This window comes from Chlorocebus sabaeus, chromosome 19 (assembly GCF_047675955.1).
Source record: "Chlorocebus sabaeus isolate Y175 chromosome 19, mChlSab1.0.hap1, whole genome shotgun sequence".
Lineage (NCBI taxonomy): Eukaryota > Metazoa > Chordata > Mammalia > Primates > Cercopithecidae > Chlorocebus > Chlorocebus sabaeus.
This window is the reverse complement of record NC_132922.1, coordinates 27,463,212-27,475,006: the sequence shown is the minus strand read 5'-3', so window position 1 is coordinate 27,475,006 and position 11,795 is coordinate 27,463,212. Positions and strand designations below refer to the sequence as shown.

General features: G+C 54.9%; 1 pseudogene; it reads left to right on the top strand.

The window, feature by feature from the left end:
• On the top strand, window positions 1-7,812 carry LOC119622552 (breakpoint cluster region protein-like; annotated as a pseudogene).
• The last annotated feature ends 3,983 nt before the right edge of the window (window positions 7,813-11,795 follow it).

Below are 11,795 nucleotides of genomic sequence, written 5' to 3'. Positions count from 1 at the left end.
ACTCATGGGCTCAAGTGATCCTCCTGCCTTGGCCTTTCAAAGTGCTGATATTACAGGCAGGGTTTCAATTTTTTAAAGCTCCCAGCAGGGGTATTAAACTCTCCCTTTCCAGAGAAAGCACACTCTGTCCCCATCCCTCATGGTATCCTCTCCTGCCTCTGCGTAGGGTTCACTCTGGGGGAAAGTGCCACTTCAGAGATTCCTTTTTGTGTGTGGCTTCTGACTGACCGGTCCCTGCTCACAGCTGCTGCTTCTCAGGGTGGGGTCCCTGAGGCCTGGAGTGTGGCCTCTGAAAACCTTCAGGGCCAGAAGCAGAATGAGAGCCTGTGGCCACATAGCCCCTGGTGGGAGACGTCCTGCCACCCTTTGCTTCTCTGTGTCACTCTGGCTGTACATTTCAGATCCCTGGGAAACATTAACTGGTAGGACCTAGAAGGGGAGGTGAGGAGGGTCACCCCCCAGGTGTGCCTGTGGTGAGCCTTTGTGCTGAGCAGGTGCAGGGAGGGAGGCCCAGGTGCACACATCTGTGAAGTAGGGGCAGCTGGTTGGGCTCCTTGACCTGCTCCAGAGCTTCTCCTTATTTTCTAGCCACTTCACCTGCAGAAGGCCCAGGTGGCTGTGGCCTCTAGGGTCCTTTGCAGTGAACATGATGCCTGTCCTCAGCCCCTCTCTAGGCCTGGCGCTGTGCTCAGCACTGTCGTATGTGTGTATGTGTGTGTGCACGCACAGGAATGTGCAGACATCATGAGGTGTGGTCTCTGCTCTTAGGCAGCTTGCCTTGTGGCTGAAATGAACTATCACCTGCATCAAGGGGTGGAAACACAAGGCCAGATGCAGTGACCTTGTCTGGAGTCAGACAGTGGCTCCGTGACCTGGCTTCACTCCAGAACTACCTGGGGTTTTTAGTTGTGCAAATCCCAGGTCCCACCCAGATTACGAGTCCAGTTTTCTACAGGTGGAGCCCAGGAAGGAGCATTTTTAACACGATGGTACTGCCCATTCACCCAGCCCAGCCAGTGGTCTCTGTGTACCCAGGAACCGCTGACACAGAGCTTGTGCTCCCCATAAAACGGGAGACAGAGCCTTCACGGACGGGGGACGTGTGGCTTGGTCATGACAGGGTGTTTCGTACCAGCACAGACTGTGTTCAGGTGACATTAAGGACAAGTTCCTGCAGGCTAGCTGCCTGGACAGGGCTGGGTGGGGGTAGAAGTTAGAGGGGTCACAGAGGGGCTTCCTCCCAGCCGCCTCACCAGCTGCTTGATTTAGGGCTTGGCTCTGGGTCCTCCTGGGTCTGATTCTGAACCACGGGACTGGTGTGGCCTGCAGGCTCCTCCTGCCACAAGCTGTTCATGGTGCAGGGGGAGAACAGTGTCCACAGTTCCCCGGACAGCAGCAGTGGATACCAGGCCACCAGGAGTTGTTACTGAAGTTGCTGCTGGACAACTCGCCTTTCACTGAGCTCCACATAGCACCCGTGGTGATGCGAGCTGGGCGGAGAGAGTCTGCCAGCCTGCGCATCAGCTCCCAACTGGGAGGGGCAGAGGGAGGAGGGGGTGGGAGCCCCAGGCAGCAGGGCTCTGGGAACAGTGGGGCCCTGGGTTCCAGGGGTGTCTGGCAGGCCCCTCCTTACTCTACCTCACTTAGCCTCTGGGTGGAGATGCTGGCCACAGTCAGGCTCTGTCTCTAAGGACTGGAGAAGTGGCGGGTGTGGGCTGCTGCCCCGTGCAGCCTCTGAACAGACCCCAGGGCCTCTGCCAATCATGACTCCTTGCTTTCAGCTGGACCCACAGGCCCTGCAGGACAGAGACTGGCAGCGCACCATCATCGCCATGAATGGGGTACGTGTCCGTGGGACTTTCCTGGTGCCCACTTCCCCCAGAAGGGTAGGGTGGCCTCTATTCATTTCAAGTTGGTCAGACGTAGCTGAGCCTGAGCCAGCATTTGACACGGAGCCTGGTTGGAGGAGGGAGGTTCCCTGAAGAGCAGAATCACCGTGCATGGGAATCGTCATTCACTGGCTGGGATGCAGTTGCCAGCCAGGCCCTAAGCATCCTTCCTCAAACAAAGGTCTCATGGCACCACCAGGACAGGTGGGGCCTCCACTCGGTGACCTGGGGACTGCCTGTAGAAATGGAGACCCCCGATTTGTCTTTAGGTACCCCAGAAAGGTTTAGACCTTAAAAGCAGTGACACACCCAAAAAGGCCTGGGCATATATGGTAAAATGTTAATATTTGATGATTCTTGGCTTTTTCTTATATTATTCTGTCTTTCCTAATTTTTAATTGTTACTAAGAAAGAGAGAGTGGGCACAGTACACCTATGGTCTCAGCTACTCTGGTGGCTGAGCCAGGAGAATCACTGGAGCCCAAGAGTTCGAGTACAGCCTGGGCAACATTGCAAGATCCCATATTTTAAAAAAAGTAAGCAAGCAAGAGAAGCAGCGGGGATTTTAGAAGGTGGTTCTGCAGAAGCCAGTCCTTTACACCATCTTCAACAATCCCGGCTATTGCTGAAGTAGACTAGGGGATTCCCTAAGGGGCAGCCCTACCCCATGCTGAGACCTCTGCATGCCTTGGGAGTGGAAATATTTGCTGAGACTCCAAGGGGCCCTTGGCACCTTGGGCTATGAGGACCAGAAGGATTAGTGGACTATGCCCCTTCTCCCCTCTATAGATTGAAGTAAAGCTCTCGGTCAAGTTCAACAGCAGAGAGTTCAACTTGAAGAGGATGCCATCATGAAAACAGGGGTCTTCGGAGTCAAGATTGCTGTGGTCACCAAGTGAGTGGGGATGGGCTTGGGCTCATGCACTGAGGGTACGTGTCCCTTCAGCTGTTTTTGCAGAAAAGAGCATGTGTGGGTCTCTCCTCTCTGTGCGTGGCCACTGCGCGGTGAGGTCAGGCCCCAGGGAACACTTGGTGTGTTCAGCTACCTCCTGTGTTTACTCAACACCAGCTCAGGAATGTCCTTGCCGCCTTGCTTGGAAGCAGTAGGCTGGCTCCAGGAACTGCCCGAGTGCAGGGTTTTCTGCCCTCACTTGGAATTTGTCATGGTCCCAGGTTCCCGTTGAATGGCCATAACCCCTGCCCCTTTGTCACAAGTCAGTTGCCAAGAGAAACCTGTTTGGTTTGAGAGCAGTTCTTGCAGACACAGACCACTTCCTCTGAGAATTCATTTGCTTCCCCAGGATGGAATCCGGCTGGGCCTCTGAACTTGCCGGTCATGTGGGCTGGGGCCTCCATCAATCATACCCTGGACTCCTTTCTGTGTCTAAACAGCACGTCCCACCCCCAGCTGCATGGCAGCCACTTGCGTAGCACTCTGGGAGGGCTCTGGGCATGAGCAGTGAGGACTCCAGCAGTAGCTCCCCCAAATAACCACTGCTAATGAGGGTGGCTTGAGAAGCAGCTTTGATGTGCTGGTAAATCTAGTTGCAAAACAAAAGTAAATTTAAGGCCTCAGCACAGCACTTACTTTGAAGTATTCTTACTCTAGTGTCCTGTGTGGCAGTATTGGAATTGTTCATTGCTAAGACTCAGAGGAGAAAAGCACGTAGCATCACAGGACTTGGAGCACTGGTGCTGAGGCAACCCTTCATTCATTCCTCGGATGTGTGTTAAGGCCCAGGCCCAGGGCAGGGGTCAGGGATTCTCCTCTCACACAGCACGCGGGTGGCAGGACCAACACTGGGTCTGATCTCCCAGCTGAGGGCACAGGCTGCTAACCCCAGGCCTGGAATCTATCAGATGCCCTTTCTGTGCTGACTTTACTTAGACAGGCCTCCTGACCTTCCCACAAAGATCATGTGTGACTCTCAGGGGTTCTAGCTGCTTGACAGGTTCCTGAGAAAGTACATGCAATGAGGACAGGGCTTGCAGAGGGAGCACAGACATGCAGAAGGCTCTGTGTGCAGCCCCAGACCTGGGCGCCTTTGTCACCGTCCTCACCCCACCTCCAGGTATGCAGAGAGGGGGCAGGCCTCCTGTGTTGTGGCCCAAGAAGGGCTGTCAGGACACTGAGAACATTTCCTCCTCCCGCAGGAGACAGAGGTCCAAGGTGCCCTACATTGTACACCAGCACATGGAGGAGATTGAGCGCCGAGGCATGGAGGACGTGGGCATCTACCGCGTGTCTGGAGTGGCCACGGACATCCAAGCACTGACGGCAGCCTTCGACGTCAGTGAGTGTCGGCCTGCGCAGGACAGGATGGAGGTGTGGGCGGTGGTGTCCACGATGTGATCTCAGAGCGCTCCATGGCCCGGGCATGTCACATCCTTCTCTGTGTCTTTTCTTCATTTACTGTTTTATTATTTTTAAAAAAGAGAAAACAAGAGTTGTAGAAAAAGCTTCTATAGAAGCCAGTTTTTACACCATCGTACCCACTCATGCCACTTGCTGGGGTGAACCAGGGGCTTCTGTGGGGCCTTGGCCTTCCTGCCTTGGGGGTGGACAGGAGGTGGAAGCCCAGGACTCAGTGTGGTCTGTCCACTGCCCTGTGTGAGGATGCGGTGCGAAGAGGGCACTGATGGGACCCAGCTCAGGCCGGGGCTGCAGCATCTCCACCTCCATCTCACAAACCCTCACAGGCTTTGAAGGACCCAGACCTGCCTCAAATGCCAGGGGAGGGCACTGAGACCCCAGAGGGTCCTTTCCAGCATCTTCAAAGCAACAGGATTTTGTGCCTGCAGACCCTTCTGTGCAGCACTCACCACCGACCCTGACCAGGACCCCTAGAATGCCCAGCACCCCTGGGAGGGCCTGTGGTAGTTTCAGCTCACTCTGGGGGCCCAGAATAGACCTGGCCTGTGGTGAGGATGTAAGCACCAATGACCAATTGGGTCCAAAGGAAGACACCGGTTCAAACACTGAAACCAATCAGATTCTCCCACAGCCTTCCTGCCATCAGAAGACACTGGTGCAGGGGTGGTTGCTATGTACAGGGCAGAGTCACCCGATTCCCACACAGGCGCTGTGTCCTGCCGTGCTGGCCTCCTCCTGGCCGTCACCTCGGAATAAGCAGGGGAGAGGAATGGGAATGCCCACGCACCCCCATCAACTCTGCAGACACAGAACCACGCACAGCTCTTGGGAGGGGTCAGATGAGCTGCTCAAAGCCCAGGAGGGACCCGCACAGTGGTCTGCGTGGCAGGGACGGTGCTTTAGCCAAGGCAGGGGTGGTGGGAGACTCACTCGGGATCCTGAAGGAGGCCGCTGCATTTCCGTGCTCTTTCCAGATAACAAGGACGTGTCGGTGATGATGAGCGAGATGGACGTGAACGCCATCGCAGGCACGCTGAAGCTGTACTTCCGTGAGCTGCCCGAGCCCCTCTTCACCGACGCGTTCTACCCCAACTTCGCCGAGGGCATTGGTGAGCACTGGAGGCCTTGGCCTCATGGGAAACGTCTCCTCCACGTGCACTGCTGCCCTTGGAGGCTGTGAAAAGTGATGTGTGGGAACCCGAGCTGTGCCCCCTCTGCCATGGTCAGTGTTTTAACCCAACCTCAGAAAACAGGGGACCAAAATCAAGCCTGTCCTGGAAGACCTCGCCCATCCCCAGAGGGCTCCCCGTCCCTATTCCTCAAGGAGACCAAGAGGGTGAAATGGTCAGCACTGCCGTGCTGTGGGGTCCTAAAGTCTGCTGTCCTCCTTCCTGCAGACCAGGGCTAAACACTGGTGACCAAGTGCTCTAGCCACGGGTCCTGGTCCAGTCAAGCATGGGTTCAAACATGGCCTGACCCTTAGTCAACCTGCAGGCTGATGTCTAAAGCGGGCGCTGACACGTGCAGCACCTGTCGTCTCCACATGACCCTTAGGGCAGGTCTTCCCGCAGGCCCATGCACAGAAGACCTGCTTTCCCAGCATGCAGGTGGCCCTGTGGTGTCCAGGACGATGAGGGGGTCTCTGCGTACTTGGTGGGGCTGGGGCCCCCTCCCACTTCCCACCTCCTTGTGTCCCTCACTCCCCTGTTTCATTCCACACTGAGCCTTGCCTGCATTGGGCTCCCCTGGGGAGGGGGTGGTGGCAGGAGTTGCCCAAGGGCAGCTCTGCCCATGAGCGGCTGTTCTCACGGCTCCTCCTGCTGCTGTTTGCTGGGTGCTGCTGACCCCTGTGAGGTAGAGAAAAGATGTTCAGGTGGTTCACATCCCACACAGGTGCCCCTCACAGGGTCCTCACTGGGAGCCAGCGCTGTGGGTGTGGGGATGATGACGAGCCTAAACTGTGCAGAGACTCATGTCCCAGGTGCTCCATGTGACCACCTCGGGAGAGGTCTCTGGCTGGTTATGACACAGAAGAGTAACCCATCGCCTCCTGCAGCTCTTTCAGACCCAGTTGCAAAGGAGAGCTGCATGCTCAACCTGCTGCTGTCCCTGCCGGAGGCCAACCTGCTCACCTTTCTTTTCCTTCTGGACCACCTGAAAAGGTAGCCCAGCTCTCCCATGGCTGCGGGGGGCTCCAGGTCTCCAGGCCATGGGGTGCCCCTCTGCTCCCACCAGACCTCCAGACTGAGGACCTTTTCCCCCGACCCCTCTCTGCAGTCACTTACTGCCTCTAAGGACTAGCAGCACTGCCACCCCTGCCCCTGCCTCTCCTCTTTGCCACCCTCCTCCCTCTGCACTGTGGTCTTAACAAAGAACTCAGAGCTTTGGTCATGGCCAGCAGTGCACTTGAACCACCCTCTTCCCTCCCAGTCACATCATAGAGGAGACCTCCCCACCAGCCCAGAGCTGGCCCTTTTTCCTGGGCCGCTGAGACTCGGAAGTACCAGGGCTGGAGTCAGCTTGCAGCATAGCCAGGGGTGAGGTCACTCCCTTCCTGAGGACTCCAGCATGGCACAGCCCCTCTGTCTCTCTCGGTGGTGGTATTGAAACAGCACCCACTGTTTCAGTCCTCTACAGTATGGCAGAGAAGGAGGCAGTCAATAAGATGTCCCTGTACAACCTCACTGCTGTCTTTGGCCCTACACTGCTCCATCCCTCCGAGAAGGAGAGCAAGCTCCCTGCCAATCCAAGCCAGCCCATCATCATGACTGACAGCTGATCCTTGGAGATCATGTCCCAGGTATGGGAAGAGAGGCTCCAGCCCACCCAGCCTGACAGACGTGGCCTCTACCTTCTCCACCCCCAGTCCTGCCCATCTTTCTACTTGCATTGTATGTAGTGGTGGCAGAGATCCAGAGAGAGGGACTTGCCTAGGTCTGCATGGATGGGAGTGACGTGGGGGGGCCCAGGCCACCTCCTGGTCCTGCTGGTGCACTTTGCTGGAAGCTTAAAATCACCTCAAGTGTTCGGGTGTGGTGGCTCATGCCTGTAATCTTTGGGAGGCCAAGGCAGGATAACCGAACCCAGGTGTTTGAGACCAGTCTGGGCAATGTAGCAATCCCCATCTCTAGAAAAAATACAAAGAAAAATTAGCCAGGCATTGTGGCACACACCTGTAGTCCTAGCTACCTAGGAGGCTGACACAGGAGGATCGCTTGAGCCCAGGAGTTAGAGGCTGCAGAGATCCATGATGGAGCCACTGCACTCCAGCCTGGGGGATAGAGCAAGGCCCTGTGCATCTCTAAAATATACAGCCCCCTACGAAGTCATGCCTTGTCAGGACCCCACCCCACCCCCGTCTCACTGTAAGGGGGTTCATGACACCAGCAGGGGTTTCCAGCACCTGAGGTGGACTTGGAGGCTTAGGCCCCAAAGACCTCCCCACCAGCAGCTGTGAGCCCCCCTCTGAGCTGCTCTCCTCTTCCCCACTCTGCCCGGGCAGGTCCAGGTGCTGCTGTACTTCCTGCAGCTGGAGACCATCCCTGCCCTGGACAGCAAGAGACAGAGCATCCTCCTCTCCACTGAAGTCTAAAGGCCCCAGTCCATCTCCAGGAGGTGGACAGACAGCCTGGAAACCTCTGGCTAATCAGGCCATCCATAGAGTGGGAATCAAGATTTTCTGAGGCATCCTTGGGCCTCAGTGTCAGGCCATCTGCCAAGAGACAGCGGCCCAAAGCAGAAGGACATTTGGCCTGGGCAGATCCCGCCCAAGTCTGAAAATCCCAGGCTGCCCTCAGACTGTGTTTTTTTTTTATGTGGCCACCTGAGGGCGTGCCAAGCCAGTGCATCTGAGAGTCCAGGCCTGGCCCTGGGAGACAGGGTGAAGACAGTGGTTTTTACGAACTTATAGAGTTTAAAAGGTTTCTACTGGATCACTTGTCAAGATACGCCCTCTCAAGGGAGAAGGGAACGTGATCAGATTCCCTCACTGTTGTATCTTGAATAAATGCTGCTGCTTCATCCTGTGGGGCCATGGCCCTGTCCCTGTGTGGGTGGGGCCTCTTCCATTTCCCTGACTTAGAAACCACACTCCATTTAGAACAGGGTTTGAGAGGCTTAGTCAGCACTGGGTAGCGTTTTGACTCCATTCTTGGCTTCTTTTTCTTTCCAGAAGGATTGTTGTGCAGAAATGGGTCTCTTGTTGCCATGTTTGTCCTCCTTGGAAGGCAGCTCCAGGCAGGCTGTGAAATGTTGGGGGACAGGACCCCCAGGGAGGGAGTCCCAGGCTACGCACTTTAGGGTTCGTTCTCCAGGGAGAGCGACCTCGTCCCCTGATCCTGACCGCCCTTCCAGCGCACGCTCTCCTGTTTGGCTTCCACAGACCTGGACTTCTCTGGTTTCTCTCTGCCCACACACTCCCTGCCCCAGGTGTCCCTGCCCCTGCCCCAGCACAGGTGACTTCATTTCTGTCCTCTCAGCTCAGCAGACTCGCTCAACTTTTGTAAAAGTCTCCACTTGGTAGCAGCTTGTTGATGACTTGTTTTAAAACTTTCAACCTAAATAAGCTTTTGATACTTGAATATTTTCAAGTGTTATGCATAGTTTCTAATTTTTTTTTTTTTCCTAACAGATCCAGATACCTAATACAATGCTGGAATGTACTCTGGGGATAATCCGTGTCCTGGCAGCATTTGCTCTTCCTCTAAGCGCCTGGCCCCACTGCTCTTAGGAGTGGGGTTCCAAAGTCTCTGGAGAACAGGATACGTGGAGGGTTAGGAAGGGGCCAGCCCTAGAGATGGAAGATTCCCTCCCAGAGCAGGTGGAGGCACAGGACCAATCACTACCCCCTCTGCCGGCACCTGCGGGGGAGCCCAGGCATTCTTTGTAAATCCTCATGACCACCTGGCTCAAGGAAAACGGAAGCATGGAGGCCGCCAAGTATTTTCAAGAAATAACCCCATGAACACTGCATCACTTTTTTAGAAAGAGGGGTTTGGGGCAGGGAGAGGAGAGAAGGGAGAGCAGAGCCGAGTTTCCAGATGGTCCTGCAGGAGGAAAAGATGCAGCTGTCCAGAGGGAAGCAGGATCGAATTCAAGAGAGTGTGTGGGGTCCCTGGATGACACCAGCACCCAGTGTGGCTCTGTCTGGCGACCGCTCCCAAGGTGAAAGCAGTGGGTTTCCCCTGTGTGTCAATGGGCAGCTCCTGCTGAGCCTGCAGCTCATCGGGGAGGCTGACAGCGGGGCCGTGCACTTGACACTCCTCTCTGCTTGTGGACCTGGTGAGGCAGGGAGCAGAAAACAGAGTCAGGGTCATTTGAAGGTTTTCTGTCTGTGTCTGTGTGCGGTGTGGATTTTGTTGTGCTTTTTTCTTGCTGGGAGAGCACGGCCACCATTTGCAAGCAGTGTCACCCTCATGGGTGGTGAGGACAGAAGAGGAGCCTCTGCTCTCTGTACCTGTCTGGGCCCTGTGAGCTCCCCTGTCCTGGGTTCCATCTCTGTCTCAGTGGCCATCCAGCCCTGCAAGGAAACACATCTTTCTTAGAAAAACCAAATCCAGCCCTTGTCTCGGTCTCCTCTGGTCTCATGATGTGCATCTGTCGCCTTGAAACTGAAAACCAATCTATCAGTGTCTCTACCAATTTTTTGTTCCCTCCCCAACCTCCTTCCCCGTGCGACTTTTTATTTATGTAGGATGTGTGCTGTCTAATGATGGGATGACCACACTTTTCCATGTTCTAAAAGTGCTCCTCTCCCACAGGGCCCCAGAGCTGATGGTCGCTTTGGGTCAACAGCTCCTGCCTCAAAAGCCTGTGTGGTGGTAAAACTGGTACGGGACTGGGGAATGCAGCATTCTCCAGGAGGGGACCCGGCTCTCCTTCTGCAATGCAGGCAAAGGCCTAGATGCCAGTGTGACCTCCCACAAGGCATGGCTTCAAGACTCCCTGACCAGAAGTGATGCTTTTTTGCCTCGGGCCCTGGGTTTGAAGCAGCCTGGCTTTCTCTCGGTCAATGGCTGGTGTCTTAGCTGCTGCAATCTGAGCTCAGCCACCTACATACCGCCGTGGGGGAAAGAACTGCCAACACTTTCAATAAAGTTCCCTGAGACAACTTGCGTGCATGTTGATTTCATGATCAGCGCCACTGGGAAGAACCCCTGAGCCGGTGAGGTGGGGCTGGAAGCAGCAGGTGCAGTGATGGGGCTGGGTGCCCAGGAGGCCTCAATGCTCAATCAGGCCAAGGTGGCTAAGCCCAGGCTGCAGGGAAGGCCGGCCTGAGGGGTGCGGGTGAGCACAGGCAGTGCCAGCTGGGCAGCGTTAGGACACTGGAGCAGCAGCCGTAACTCCACGGAGTGGGGCAGTCTGGTTGGGGCAGGGACCACTGTTGCTTTGGCAGAGAAAGACGATCCCCACTGGGGAGAGGCTGTTCTGACTCTGCAGGTGGGACAGGGACAGATGGCCTCCAGGGTGACCCAGCTGGTCTTCCTTTGCTGTGCTGAGCCCTGGGACAGGGAGGACTCCCACCACACACAGCCTGGGCCTGGGTTCTTACCTGTGGCCACCGCTCTGGCACGAGCCCTTCAGTCTTGGGTGGTTTCTGCTTGGTCCGGGATTTGGTGTTGCTGCTGAGTCCAGCCTTTCCACCACCTCTGCATGGGCCATAGGTATTGTCAGCCGCCTCCCGCCTTGGCTTCAGTAGCTCACCCAGCTTACAGGGGAGCTGCCCTGGGCTGGAGATGGGCTTGAAAGAAGGAACAAACAAACTAGGCATAGAAGAAACATACCTGAAAATGGCCGGGCTGGGCACAGTGCCTCATGCCGGTAATCCCAACACTTTGGGAGGCTGAGGTGGGTAGATCACCTGAGGTCAGGAGTTTGAGACTAACCTGGCCAACGTGGTGAAACCCCATCTCTACTAAAAGTACAAAAATTAGCCTGGTGTGGTGGCGGGCGCCTGTAATCCCAGCTACTCGGAAGGCTGAGGCAGGAGAATGGGTGAACCACAGAGGTGGAGCTTGCAGTGAGCCGAAATAATGCCACTGCACTTTAGCCTGGGTAGCAAGAGTGAGACTCTGTCTCAAAAAACAAAAATTAAAAAAAAAATACATGAAAACAATAAAAGCTGTATATGGCAAAGCCATAGCTAACCTATTACACAATGGGGAAAAGTTGAAAGCATTTTCCTCTGTAAACAGGAACAAGATGAGGATGCCAGTTCTCACCACTCCTATTTGACATTACACAAGCAGGCAAGAGAAAACAGTAAAAGGCATCCACAATGGAAAAGAGGACATCAAATTATCCTTGTCTGATGAAGATGTGATTTAGATCTAGAAACATGTAAAGGCTCCACCAGAAAACTCCTAGACCTGATAAATAAATTAATACAGCTATTTGCAGGATATAGAATCAACAACAACAACAACAACAGCAAAAATCAGCAGCATTTCTATACACCAATAATGGTGTGGTTGGGAAAGAATTAAGAAGGCAATCCCATTTACAATAGCAACAAAATGGAAAAATGTATGCCA